At 45.7% G+C, this 12,889-nt stretch overlaps 1 long non-coding RNA gene across 1 annotated transcript in view; it reads left to right on the forward strand.

Moving 5' to 3' along the window:
* LOC133552825 (uncharacterized) overlaps positions 1 to 12,496 on the forward strand; it is a 78,325-nt gene extending 65,829 nt beyond the window's left edge. The window contains exon 3 of the long non-coding RNA XR_009806777.1: positions 12,142 to 12,496. This is a non-coding gene — a long non-coding RNA (uncharacterized LOC133552825). The remainder of the gene's footprint in view (positions 1 to 12,141) is intronic.
* Positions 12,497 to 12,889: the final 393 nt, after the last annotated feature.

Raw genomic sequence — 12,889 nt, forward strand, 5'->3', positions numbered from 1 at the left:
CTTTTGCAATTTGATCAATTAATAATGGAGAAGTCAAAGTAGAAAGATGGAGTTGGGAAGCTTTAGCCTTTAGCCACACAAACACAAGGTGATTCCTTGTTTAAAATTCCCGGAGGTGAAACTTTACTATAGATCAAAACGGTCAAGCGAACATGGATCCCGACCAAATGTTAACCAGCAGAGTTCGGTGAGAAAATTGTGGTAAAAAGTTGCCTCTTACCGGAGATCAGCTGAGCTTGCGCCGTCAATGCAGCTGCCGTCGACTTCCCTCAGACACTGGCCTCAAGACACCCGTGGACACACCCCTCCGACTATCAGGTACTATTAAACTCACTAAAACACTAGCAACACAATAGAAAGATAAGGGATTTCCCAGAATTATCCTAGCAAATGTGTCTAAAAACATCTAAAAACAATGCAATTTTTTTTTTTCTAGTCCTTCGCTATCAATATCCTCAAACACGTATCTTTCATCCTCACTCAAATTAATGGTGAAATTGTCGTTTTCTCGGTCCGAATAGCTCTTACTGCTGGTGGCTCCCATTAAAAACAATGTGAAAATGTGTGGAGCCCAGCAACTCGTTACTTCCGGTAAAGGCAGGGCTTTTCTATTAGCGACCAAAAGTTGCGGACTTTATCGTGGATGTTCTCTACTAAATCCTTTCAGCAAAAATATGGCAATGTTGCGAAATGATCAAGTATGACACATAGAATGGATCCGCTATCCCTGTTTGAATTAGAAAATCTAATTTCAGTAGGCCTATAAGGGCATGGATTGTATTGTACCATGTGTCCCGGCAAGAAATCTGCGTTCAAAGAACTCCGGCTTATAAGTGATTCCCAGAGCCCAAAAGAAGTCTACAGGCTATATAGTGGTTTCTATTTGGGTTCCAGTTCTATGGAATGCCCTCCCGGTAACAGTTAGAGATGCTACCTCAGTAGATGCTTTTAAGTCCTATCTTAGAACTCATTTGTTTACTCTAGCCTTTAAATAGACCCATTTTTAGACCAGTTGATCTGCCATTTCTTTTCTTTTCTGCCCCCCTCCCCCTTGTGGAAGTGGGGCACAGGTCCGGTGGCCATGGATGAAGTGCTGGCTGTCCAGAGTCGGGATTTGGGGTGGACTATTTGCCTTTGCATCGGTTGGGGACATCTTTGCGCTGCTGACCCGTCTCCGCTCGGGGTGGTCTCCTGCTGGCCCCACTATGGACTGGACTTTCACTATACTTTTAGATCCACTATGGACTGGAGTTTCACTATTATGTTAGATCCACGTCTATAGCGTCCTCTACAACCTGTGGTAACGTCCGCTTTTCCTCCATTCGAACAGCGTGCCGTCCCAGTCTCATAATATATGCGGCTTTTAAACACACATAAGTGAATGCAAGGCATTTTTTTTTATCTCATCGGGGGTCACTCGAACGAGTAAGACAATCCTTCGGGTAGGGTTGTATCCCTCTAGGACAGGGGTGTCAAACTCAAATACAGAGTGGGCCAAAATTTAAAACTGAACAAATTAATATTTTAATAGGGACCCAAACAAGTTTTCCATTGAATATTGAACAAGCAAGGCTTATATCAATCAATCAATCAATGTTTACTTATATAGCCCTAAATCACTAGTGTCTCAAAGGGCTGCACAGACCACCACGACATCCTCGTAGTGACATGCAAAATTGAGTTTAAAATAATAATAATAATAATAATTAAAAAATATCAATGGCATATCAAATCAAATTTAAATAAACATTGAATGCCTCTCTTGTATGTGACGCCTTCTGAGGTAAATATTAACATTAACTGTTTCCAGAGGCTAATGCATTTGAAAATAAAATAATGAATAAATCAACCATTCGGGCCTTTTGACTGCTCAGTTAATGTCGGGGCTCAGGTGGGTGGGGTTAGGGGGGCGAGGTTTGTTGGTAGCGGGGAGGGGGTGTATATTGTAGTGGTCCGGAAGAGTTAGTGCTGCAAGGGGTTCTGGGTATTTGTTCTGTTGTATTTATGTTGTGTTACGGTGCGGATGTTCTCCCGAAATGTGTTGGTCATTCTTGTTTGGTGTGGGTTCACAGTGTGGCGCATATTTGTAACGGCATTAAAGTTGTTTATATGGCCACCCTCAGTGTGACCTGTATGCTGTTGATCAAGTATGCCTTGCATTTACTTACATGTGTGTAGAAGCCACATATATTACGTGACTGGGCCGGCGCGCTGTTTGTGAGGAAGAAAAACAGACTTGACGACAGGTTGTAGGGGACGCTAAAGGCAGTGCCTTTAAGGCACACCCCCAATATTGTTGTTTGGGTAGAATTCGGGAGAATGGTTGCACCGGGAGATTTTCGGGAGGGGCACTGAAATTCGAGAGTCTCCCGGGAAATCGGTGAAAGCAGTGTTACAGCGGCACTGCTGTATAACACCGGCGGGCCAGATCTAATGTTAATTTGATATTGCCACAAGGGCCAAATGAAATTACACGGCGGGCCAATTTTGGCCCGCGGGCCAGAGTTTGACACCTATGCTCTAGGAGGATGCCTGTGCGTAACTTTGTTTTACGTGGGAAGACTGTTGCACAGACAGTCACCACACGATCCTTGACAGAATCGAGTCAGGGTCCAGTGGCATAGAGTCTAAGACGACTGGGGATCTTTTTCTGCTGCAGCCAACAAACAATAAAGGAAGCCCAGCAGCGACTGTACTTCCTAAGAAGGCTTCGAAAATTTGGCATGCCACCCAAAATCCTCAGCAACTTCTATAGAAGTACGGTTGCGAGTGTCCTTACCAGCTCAATCAGGGTCTGGTATGGAAACTGCACTGCTAAGGACATGAAGGCACTCCAGCGAGTGGTTAAAACTGCTCAGTACATATCAGGAGCTACCGGACATGTACTCTACCAGGGCCACCAGGAGAGATCACAACATCATAAAGGACAGTACACACCCCCAGCACAGTCTCTTCAGCCTCCTACCATCAGGCAGACGATACAGGAACCTGAAATCCAGGACTACGAGATTGACGAACAGTTTCTACCCACAGGCCATCAGGCTTGTGAATGCTAACTTGTGAATGCTAGCTATCCCCCTCCCCCCTCCCCGTTTTTACTTTTGTCTTTTTGAACAAAAGACAGCTAACTTGACCACCCCAGACTGTGAACCATCACTGTATACACTTTTCACCTTTGATCACAGAATGTGCAATAATGTTACGTTACTTACTGTGCCTTGTATATACATTTTTATTTTTATTTTTTTATTTTTAACTAAGTACCGTGTGACTTGTTGAAGGGTGGACTAGGAGAGTAAGATTTTCATTGTACGGCAAACTGTCTGTTAAACTGTGCATATAACAATAAACAATCTTGAATCTTGAATCTTGAAACTCTACTTCCGCCATCACAGTTGTTGTGGTAGTTCTTAAATCTACTGTCATCTGCCTGCTCCGCCATTCAGGTCTTCACATTATCCCTGGCTAGGGGGCGGTAGGCCTTTGCCAAGGGCCACCTGGGGTAACAGTAGTAAAGGGGTTAACCTCCTAGTATCCCAAGACCCGATAGGGGATCCTCCACTATCGGATGTACTTTAACGTCATGCCCAGGACACGCATAAACAACTATAGCACTGTTACAAATCTGCGCCACACTCTGAACCCACACCAAACAACAATGACAAACACATTTCGGGAGAACATCCGTACCGTAACACAACAGAACAAATACCCAGAACCCCTTGCAGCACTAAGTGCTTCCCTTGACAGAACGCATACTTTTGAGACTAAATATGGGACAATTCCGTTTTTTGGCAACACTTGCCAGAGTTCCAAACCTCAGTCTTATCGACAAGTACAAAGCATATGACTAAAGACAATAAACAACAGATGAGATGAGTGCCAACTGTGGCAGATATCTGGGTTTGAAACCAGTAAAGTTTCACCACTAACCAAATCAATTGTACCTGTTGCTGTTTATTCTGCATATATTCTGCAAAAGAAGCAGAGTTTGGTGGTTAGAGAGCCGAGAGCGGTGGTTACCACATTTGAGCGCCTTACGTCCTTGGAGAACAGTAAACCGATCGGTTTATACGACGAGATTATTCACAGGTTCAAAAGAATATTAGGAATAAGTTTAGAAGTGCCGCGATGGAGTTGCTGGTTCCCAGGTTGCACTGAAGCTCAAATCCATTTTGGCTACTTAAGAACTTTGCAAGGAGTCAAAATGTTTTCTTTGCCTTGTTGGGTAAATCTTAAGAATAGAGCCAGAACTGTTTCACACACAGACTAGTCATTAAAACGGGGCAAACTAGGAAGAGTTCTGAAAACACTGATTAGCTATGCAAATATTTACATATTGATTGTTTGCAAGAACTGGACTCTGCTCTCGTAAAAGGATTATTTTAGTCTGTTGCAAGCCACAGTTTAAATATAGCGACTGATAAAGCTTCCAATTTATGAAACCATGACCTTAATTTGTTCATTCTGTCGGTGACGTACGAGAGACAAACCCTCTCCCCGTCCGTACTTTAGACACATTTAAGTTAACTCCGGTCAGAAGGAATGTTCTCTCCTCCGTGACCTAAAAACAAACTGACCGAGCCAGAGATTAGGTTAATGTGTGACTCCACGTGGGCCATAGAATGCTGCATACCATAACTTAAACGCGGATAGAAAAAACTTGCCGGACGCCAAGTTCTGTGCGTCGCTAGAATTAACGTATCAGCACATATACTCTACGTTGCAAGTGGCTCACATGTTTGTTGAGTTTGCAGGCTATCTGCAATGCAAATATGTGGGGAAAACTCGAAAAATTTGACTATCGTGCAAAAATTACGATATGTCCGCAAATCAACTTGTGAAACTGATGTGCAAAGTAAGATATGTCAAGCCTTTATTTGTTTTCATTTTGCTAATCACGGGCCCTGTGACGAGGTGGCGACTTGTCCAGGGTGTACCTCGCCTACCCCCCGAAAGCAGCTGAGATAGTCTTCAGCACCCCCCGCGACCCTATAAGGGACAAGCGGTAAAAAAATGGATGGATGGGATTGATAATCACGGTTTACTTTTTGAAAACATTTTCTGCCATTTTCAATTCAAGGTTTTGAGCCGTGGTCATCAAAATGATATCAAAAGAAGGCCTGAAATATATTTTGTAAAAATGTTTGATCTTGCCCCGTGTGGAGGAGTTGAAGTATTTTGGAGTCTTGTTCACGAGTGAAGGAAGAGTGGATAGTAAGATCGACAGGCGGACCGGTGCGGCGTCTTCAGTAATGCGGACACTGTATCGATCGGTTGTGGTAAAGAAGGAGCTGAACCGGAAGGCAAAACTTTCAATTTACCGGTCGATCTACGTTCCCATCATCACCTATGAGCTGTGGGTTATTACCTAAAGTACAAGATCACGGGTACAGGTGGTCGGAATGAGTTTCTGCCGCCGGGTGGCGGGTTTTTTTTCTTAGAGATAGGGTGAGGAGCTCTGTCATCCGGGAAGAGCTCAAAGTTAAGCCGTTGATCCTCCACATCGAGAGGAGCCAGATGAGGTAGGTCGGGCATCTGGTGAGGATGCCACCCGATCGCCTCCCTCGGGAGGTGTTTAGGGCACGTCCGACTGTTGGAGGCCTTGGGGATGACCCAGGACACATCGGGAAGACTATGTCTCCAGGCTGGCCTGGGAACGCCTAGGGATCCCCCGGGAGGAGCTGGACGAAGTCGCTGGGAAGAGGGAAGCCTGGGCTTCTCTGCTACAGATAAGCGGAAGAAGATGGATGGATGGATCGATATTCTTAGAGTTTCACCTGTATAGCTGGGGCTGTATGAGTGCTACAAGCACTGGGGAGCTGATTCTGATTCCGAAGCAACCTGTGCATCTCCTGTGAATTCCATGTCCAAGGGGACTAAGGCATTGGTAAAAATTCACTATACAGTGGGGTAAAAAAGTATTTAGTCAGCCAACGATTGTGCAATTTGTCCCACTTAAAATGACGACAAAGTTCTGTAATTTTCATCATAGGTACATTTCAACTGTAAGAGACAGAATTTGAAAAAAAAATCCAGGAATTCACATTGTAAGAATTTTAAAGAATTTCTTTGTAAATTATGGTGGAAAATAAGTATTTGGTCAACCATTCAAAGCTCTCACTGATGGAAGGAGGTATTGGCTCAACATTTCACGATGCATGGCCCCATTCATTCTTTCCTTAACACGGATCAATCGTCCTGTCCCCTTAGCAGAAAAACAGCCCCAAATCATGATGTTTCCACCCCCATGCTTCACAGTAGGTATGGTGTTTTTGGGATGCAACTCAGTATTCTTCTTCCTCCAAACACGATGAGTTGAGTTTATACCAAAAAGTTCTATTTTGGTTTCATCTGACCATATGACATTCTCCCATGTGCTATCTGGCAAACTTCAAACGGGCCTGGATATGCACTGGCTTAAGCAGGGGGACACGTCTGGCACTGCAGGATTTGATTCCCTGTCGGCGTAGTGTGTTACTGATGGTAACCTTTGTTACTTTGGTCCCAGCTGTCTTTTGGTCATTCACCAGGTCCCCCCGTGTGGTTCCGGGATTTTTGCTCACTGTTCTCATAATCATTTTGAACCCACGGGATGAGATCTTGCGTGGAGCCCCAGATTGAGGGAGATTATCAGTGGTCTTGTATGTCTTCCATTTTCTTATAAATGCTCCCACAGTTGATTTTTTCACACCAAGCTGCTTGCCTATTGTATATTCACTTTTCCCAGTCTGGTGCAGGTCTACAATTATTTCCCTGGTGTCTTTCAACAGCTCTTTGGTCTCGGCCATAGTGGAGTTTGGAGTCTGACTGTTTGAGGCTGTGGACAGGTGTCTTTTATACAGATAACGAGTTCAAACAAGTGCATTAATACGGGTAACGAGCGGAGGACAGAAACGCTTCTTAAAGAAGTGAGAGCCAGAGATCTGCCTTGTATTAAGTGACCTAATACTTATTTTCCACCATAATTTACAAATAAATTATTTAAAATTCCTACAATGTGAATTCCTGGATTTTTTTTTCACATTCTATCTCTCACAGTTGAAGATAGATTGATAGTACTTTATTGATTCCTTCAGGAGAGTTCCTTCAGGAAAATTAAAATTCCAGCAGCAGTGTACAGAGTTGAAATCAATTTAAATTAAAAAAAAAAAGTAAAAAGTAAATAATGGGGGTTTAAAAGGAAACAAAATAGAGAGATATTACAAAAAGAATAAAAACAATGGGAATAACAATATAACAGTAAGATAAGAATATAACAAGACAAAGTAGGCAGTAGTGACCATGTTATGAAAACGTATCGCACTGTTAATGTTTTACATCCCCTGTCATCCTTGTACCCCCCGCCCCCCGTCCCAGAGAGGAGTTGTACAGTCCAATGGCGTGTGGGACAAAGGAGTTCTTGAGTCTATTAGTCCTGCACTTGGGATGAAGCAGTCTAGCACTGAACAGGCTTTTCTGTCTACTGATAACGCTCAGTAGTTTGTCAACAGTCCTCTTCTCTGCCACCGTCACCAGTGAGTCCAGTTTCATTCCGATTGTAGAACCGGCTCCCCTGATCAGTTTCTCAAGTCTGGAGCTGTCCTTCTTAGATGTACTGCCCCCCCAGCACACTACCATGTAGAACAGAACACTGGCAACCACAGACTGGTAGTACATCCACAGGAGTTTTCTACAAATGTTGAAGGAGTGCAGCCTCCTGAGGAAGTACAGCCTGCTCTGTCCTTTCTTGTACTGGTGGTCCGTGTTAACAGTCCAGTCTAGCTTATTGTCCACCCAAACCCCGAGGTACTTCAATGAGTCCACGGTCCGTACCTCAACTCCCTCGATCACAATAGGTTGTGACCGTGGACTCGACCTCCCAAAGTCAATGACTAGCTCCTTGGTCTTTGACGGATTGAGCTGCAAGAGGTTCGTGTGGCACCAGACAACAAAGTCCCTCACCAGGTTCCGAAACTCCTCCTCTCTGCCGTCCCTGATGCACCCGAGGATGGCTGTGTCATCCGCGTACTTCTGGATGTGACACAGCTCTGAGTTGTAGCAGAAGTCAGCGGTGTACAGGGTGAAGAGAAGAGGGGCCAGCACCGTTCCCTGCGGTGCTCCGGTGCTGCTGATCACAGTGTCAGACGTGATGTCCTTCAGTCTGACGTACTGTGGCCTGTCGGTGAGGTAGTTCGAAATCCAGGCAACCAGGCAGGGGTCCACTTGCATTTTGTAGAGCTTGTCCTGAAGGAGGCGGGGCTGGATGGTATTAAAGGCACTCGAGAAGTCCAGGAACAGGATCCTCACAGTGCCATTTCCCTTATCCAGGTGTGAGTGGGCTCGATGCAGCAGGTAAAGGATAGCATCCTCCACACCAACGCCTTCCTGGTACGCAAACTGCAGGCTGTCCTGGGCATGTTGCACCTGTGGTCTGAGGAGGCTGAGAAATAGCCGCTCCAATGTCTTCATTAGATGAGAGGTGAGCGCCACTGGTCTGTAGTCGTTTAGCTCACTGGGGCAATTCTTTTTGGGAACTGGAACGATGCATGACGTCTTCCAGAGGGTGGGCACTCTTCCCAGCCGCAGGCTGAGGTTGAAGATCCTTTGAAGTGGTTCACCCAGTTCTGCAGCACAGGTCTTCAGGAGTCGGGGGCACAGCTTGTCTGGGCCTGCTGCTTTCCTTGGCTGTAGCTTCCTCAGTTGACCTCTGACCTGGTCCGCACAGATGACTAATGTCTGCGTAGAGGTGGTGGAGGGGGGTGCTGCCGTGGCTGGGGGGGAGGTGCGTTGAGGGGAGCAGAAGAGGGGGTGGCTGTGATGGGGAGTGGGGGACGGAGAGGACACGGGCTGGTTAAACCGATTAAAGAAGTTATTCATCTCATTGGCCCTCTCTATTGTCCCCATAACAGCTCTGGTCTTTGTCTTGTGGCCTGTGATGGTTTTCACACCTTCCCAGACCTCCCTCATGTTGTTCTGCTGCAGCTTCTGCTCCAGCTTCTTCCTGTAGCTGTCCTTAGCATCCCTCACGCGTCGTTTCACCTCACGCTGTGCTGCTCTCATTGCCTCCCTGTCTCCACTCCTGAAGGCAGCTTTCTTCTTGTTGAGGACAGCTTTAACTTCTTGTGTTACCCAGGGTTTGTTATTAGGGTAGCACCAAACAGTCTTAGCAGGGCAGATCACGTCCACGCAGAAGTTGAGGTAATCTGTGAGACAGTGAGTCAGCCCATCAATGTCCTCACCCTGTGGAAGCAGCACGTCCCAGTCTGTGGTGTTGTAGCAGTCTCTGAGGGCATCTTCCAATTCAGGGGACCACTTCCTCACATAGCAAGTGTTAACAGGCTGTTTTTGGACCATGGGGGTGTATTTTGGCCGCGAATGAACAAGATTGTGGTCAGACTTCCCTAGTGGGGGCAGGGGTGTGACCTTGTATGCATCCCTGACATTAGAATACAGTAGGTCAATTGTCCTGTTGTTTCTCGTGGGACAATCCACAGCCTGGTAAAAAGCAGCTAACGTTGAGTCCAAAGTAGCATGATTGAAGTCCCCAGAAATGATGAAAAAAGCCTCAGGATGTTTTGTCTGTAGCCTTGATGTGATGGCGTGGATCATCTCACATGCATTGGCAGCATCTGCCCTCGGGGGAATGTAAACACAGAGGGAGATCACGTGACTGAACTCCTTCGGCAGATAGTATGACCGAAGGCTAACAGCTAGGAGCTCCAGGTCCGGGCAACACAAGACTTTATTCGCAGAAATGTGTCCTGGGTTACACCAGCTGTTGTTAACATATATGATGAGTCCCCCACCTTTTCTTTTCCCGCATGCTTTCATGGCTAAACCAGGTGGTTTAGCCATGTTTCCGTGAAGATGAGCAGGCTGCTCTCTCGATACGCACGCTGGTTTTTTAGTCCATGAAGCTCATCGATCTTGTTCGGCAGCGAGTTCACATTCCCCATGATGACGGAAGGAATGGATGGTTTGTAGCGCCGTCGATTTTCCTCACGCTTAGCCTTTAGCTTAGCTCCCGCTTTGCAGCCCCGAGGATTCTTCCTTAGCTCCGCTGGAATGGAGAGTCGAACACCATTTCGCCCCATCATTTTCAGACTGAGCGGTTCCTCTCTCGAATAAGAAAGAAAGCTGCTTCCTGGTCTTTTAAAACTGCCAAAAGTATCCATTGGATATATACAGGGATTCACTGTCTTCAAGGAAAACATAAAAAAGCTAAAAGATAAAAGATAAATGATAAAATATATGTTTGTAATATATAATAAATAATAATTATAATTAAAGATAAAATATAAGATAAAAGATAGGTTTAAAAGATGTACCACTACAGAGCTACTGGAGATGCAGCCGCCTTCCACAGCGCAAGCAGCAAAAAAAAAAAAAGTGTACCTATGATGAAAATGACAGACCTCTGTCATCATTTTAAGTGGGAGAACTTGCACAATCGTTGGCTGACAAAATAATTTTTTGCCCCACTGTGTATGGACACAATTTGGACACTTTGTGGTTTATTCACTTGATTTATGTTTGGAATACATTAAATCTGTACTGCTTTAGCTGTACACTGACTAGCAAGCATTCTGTGTGAAAACAATTTGAGCTCACTGAAGCTTTTTAAAAGATGTTGTTGCAGGTCCTGGGACTTTTCCGAAGTCTCTCGGTAGAGGTGCAGCAGATTCCGGAAACAAGTGGTCGTTAATCTTTAAAAGGTCCCCGGTGACATTCAAAGGGTCAAAGCTGCCCTTGGGCGACTGGCTGCTGCTTTGACAGCTGAGAGAAAAGGACACTGAAGGTGGTCGCGGATACTTCCTGAGCAACCAACAGCGCCGCAAGTCAGACTGGAAGGAGAGGAGAGTCGGAAAATCCCAGGAGACCCCGGATGCTTTTTAAGCATCGTAGACTTAGGACCCAAACATACTCGAGTGGAACTAAGTATGCAGAGGACAAATTTTACGATCACACAAACTTGTGTAACATGAAACCCTGCTCCGCATGTACCGACCCACTTTTAATGTGACACCGGTGTGAATTTTTCTATCAAAGCATATCATGAAATTTGAATGGAATGTTTTCCGGACAAACTCAATCAGAGTTGATGCGCCCAGTCGACATAGCTTGTCTCATTTAAAGGCCTACTGAAATGAGATCTTCTTATTTAAACGGGGATAGCAGGTCCTTTCTATGTGTCATACTTGATCATTTTGCGATATTGTCATATTTTTGCTGAAAGGATTTAGTAGAGAACATCGACGATAAAGTTCGCAACTTTTGGTCGCTAATAAAAACAGCCTTGCCTGTACCGGAAGTAGCAGATGTTGTGCGCGTGACGTCACAGGCTGTAGAGCTTCTCACATCTGAACATTGTTTAAAATCATGGCCACCAGCAGCTAGAGCGATTCGGACCGAGGACGCAACAATTCCCCCATTAATTTGAGCGAGGATGAAAGATTTGTGGATTAGGATAGTGAGAGTGAAGGACTAGAACAGTGGTTCTTAACCTGGGTTCGATCCAACCCTAGGGGTTCGGTGAGTTGGCCTCAGGGGTTCGGCAGACACTCCGCTGCGGAGGTCGAGACACACCCGACTCATCGTGCAAATAAAAACTTCTCCATATTGGCGTATTATGCATACGGCCACAGCAGAAGTCAAACTGATTTGCAGGTGTGTAATTTGTTGTGAGTTCATGCACTGTGTTGGTTTTGTTCTTTGAACAAGATGATGTTTGCGCATGGCTGATTGTGTGCACCGGTAAAAAAAAACTAACTTTGACTTGAATTTGAAAAAAATATATATATTTTTCACTAAAGAAGGGTTCGGTGAATGCACATATGAAACTGGTGGGGTTCGGTACCCCCAACAAGGTAAAGAACCACTGTACTAGAAGAAAAAAAAAAAAAAAGACGAGGGCAGTGGGAGCAGTTCAGATGTTATTAGACATTTACTAGGATAATTCTGGAAAATCCCTTTGTGGAGAGACACAGTCGACGTGCCGACAACGGGCGGAAAGCAGCAGCGCGGGCCCACCTGGAGGCCAGAAGGCGGGGCATGCGGCGGCGAGGAGAGGCGTGACGCACGCGGAGCGGCACAAGAACGGCAATCTGAGTCAGGTGCGTAAAACACACACCTGTTTACAATCTGCGCATCTGCTCCTAGATTATAAGAGAGGCGAAGGGGGCACGATCGGGGGAGAGGGAGGAGGAAACCACGGCACCCCGACCACGAGCACGACGATCGATCCAGCCCGAGATGACAAACCCCCGCAGCGGATGCAAGCACCGGATGCCGAAAGGCGTACAACGGCGACAAGCAGGCAGGACGCGCGCACTACAAATGGGCGCGCCCGACTGGCCAGAAGACAGATTTAATGAGGAAATAAATGTGAATCAAACCTGCTATGATAAGTCATGTGTCAAGTGTCCCCGCAACACACACGAGGACGGCTGGGAGTCTGTCACACCCTTATCTGCTTACTGTGTTACTAGTGTTTTAGTGAGATTATAAAGTCATACCTGAAAGTCGGAGGGGTGTGGTGACCGCCAGTGTCTCCAAGGGAAGCCACGGAGGAGCCAAGAAAGTCGCAGCTGCCTCTTTGACAGCTGCAGGAGGAACGACACAAGCTCCGCTCTTGTCTACGGTAAGGGCCGACTTAATACCACAATTTTGTCACCGAAACCATGACCGCTCTCTTCCATATTAAAGCTTCAACGTCATCTTTAGGGAATTTAAACAAATAAAACACCGGCTGCGTTTGTGTTGCTACAGCCGGCTGCAATCCACCGCTTTCCACCAACATCTTTCTTCTTTGTTGTCTCCATTATTAATTGAACAAATTGGAAAAGATTCAGCAACACAGATGTCCAGAATGCTGTGTAATTATGCGATAAAAACAGACTATGTTTGC

This window comes from Nerophis ophidion, linkage group LG05, assembly GCF_033978795.1.
Source record: "Nerophis ophidion isolate RoL-2023_Sa linkage group LG05, RoL_Noph_v1.0, whole genome shotgun sequence".
Taxonomy (NCBI): domain Eukaryota; kingdom Metazoa; phylum Chordata; class Actinopteri; order Syngnathiformes; family Syngnathidae; genus Nerophis; species Nerophis ophidion.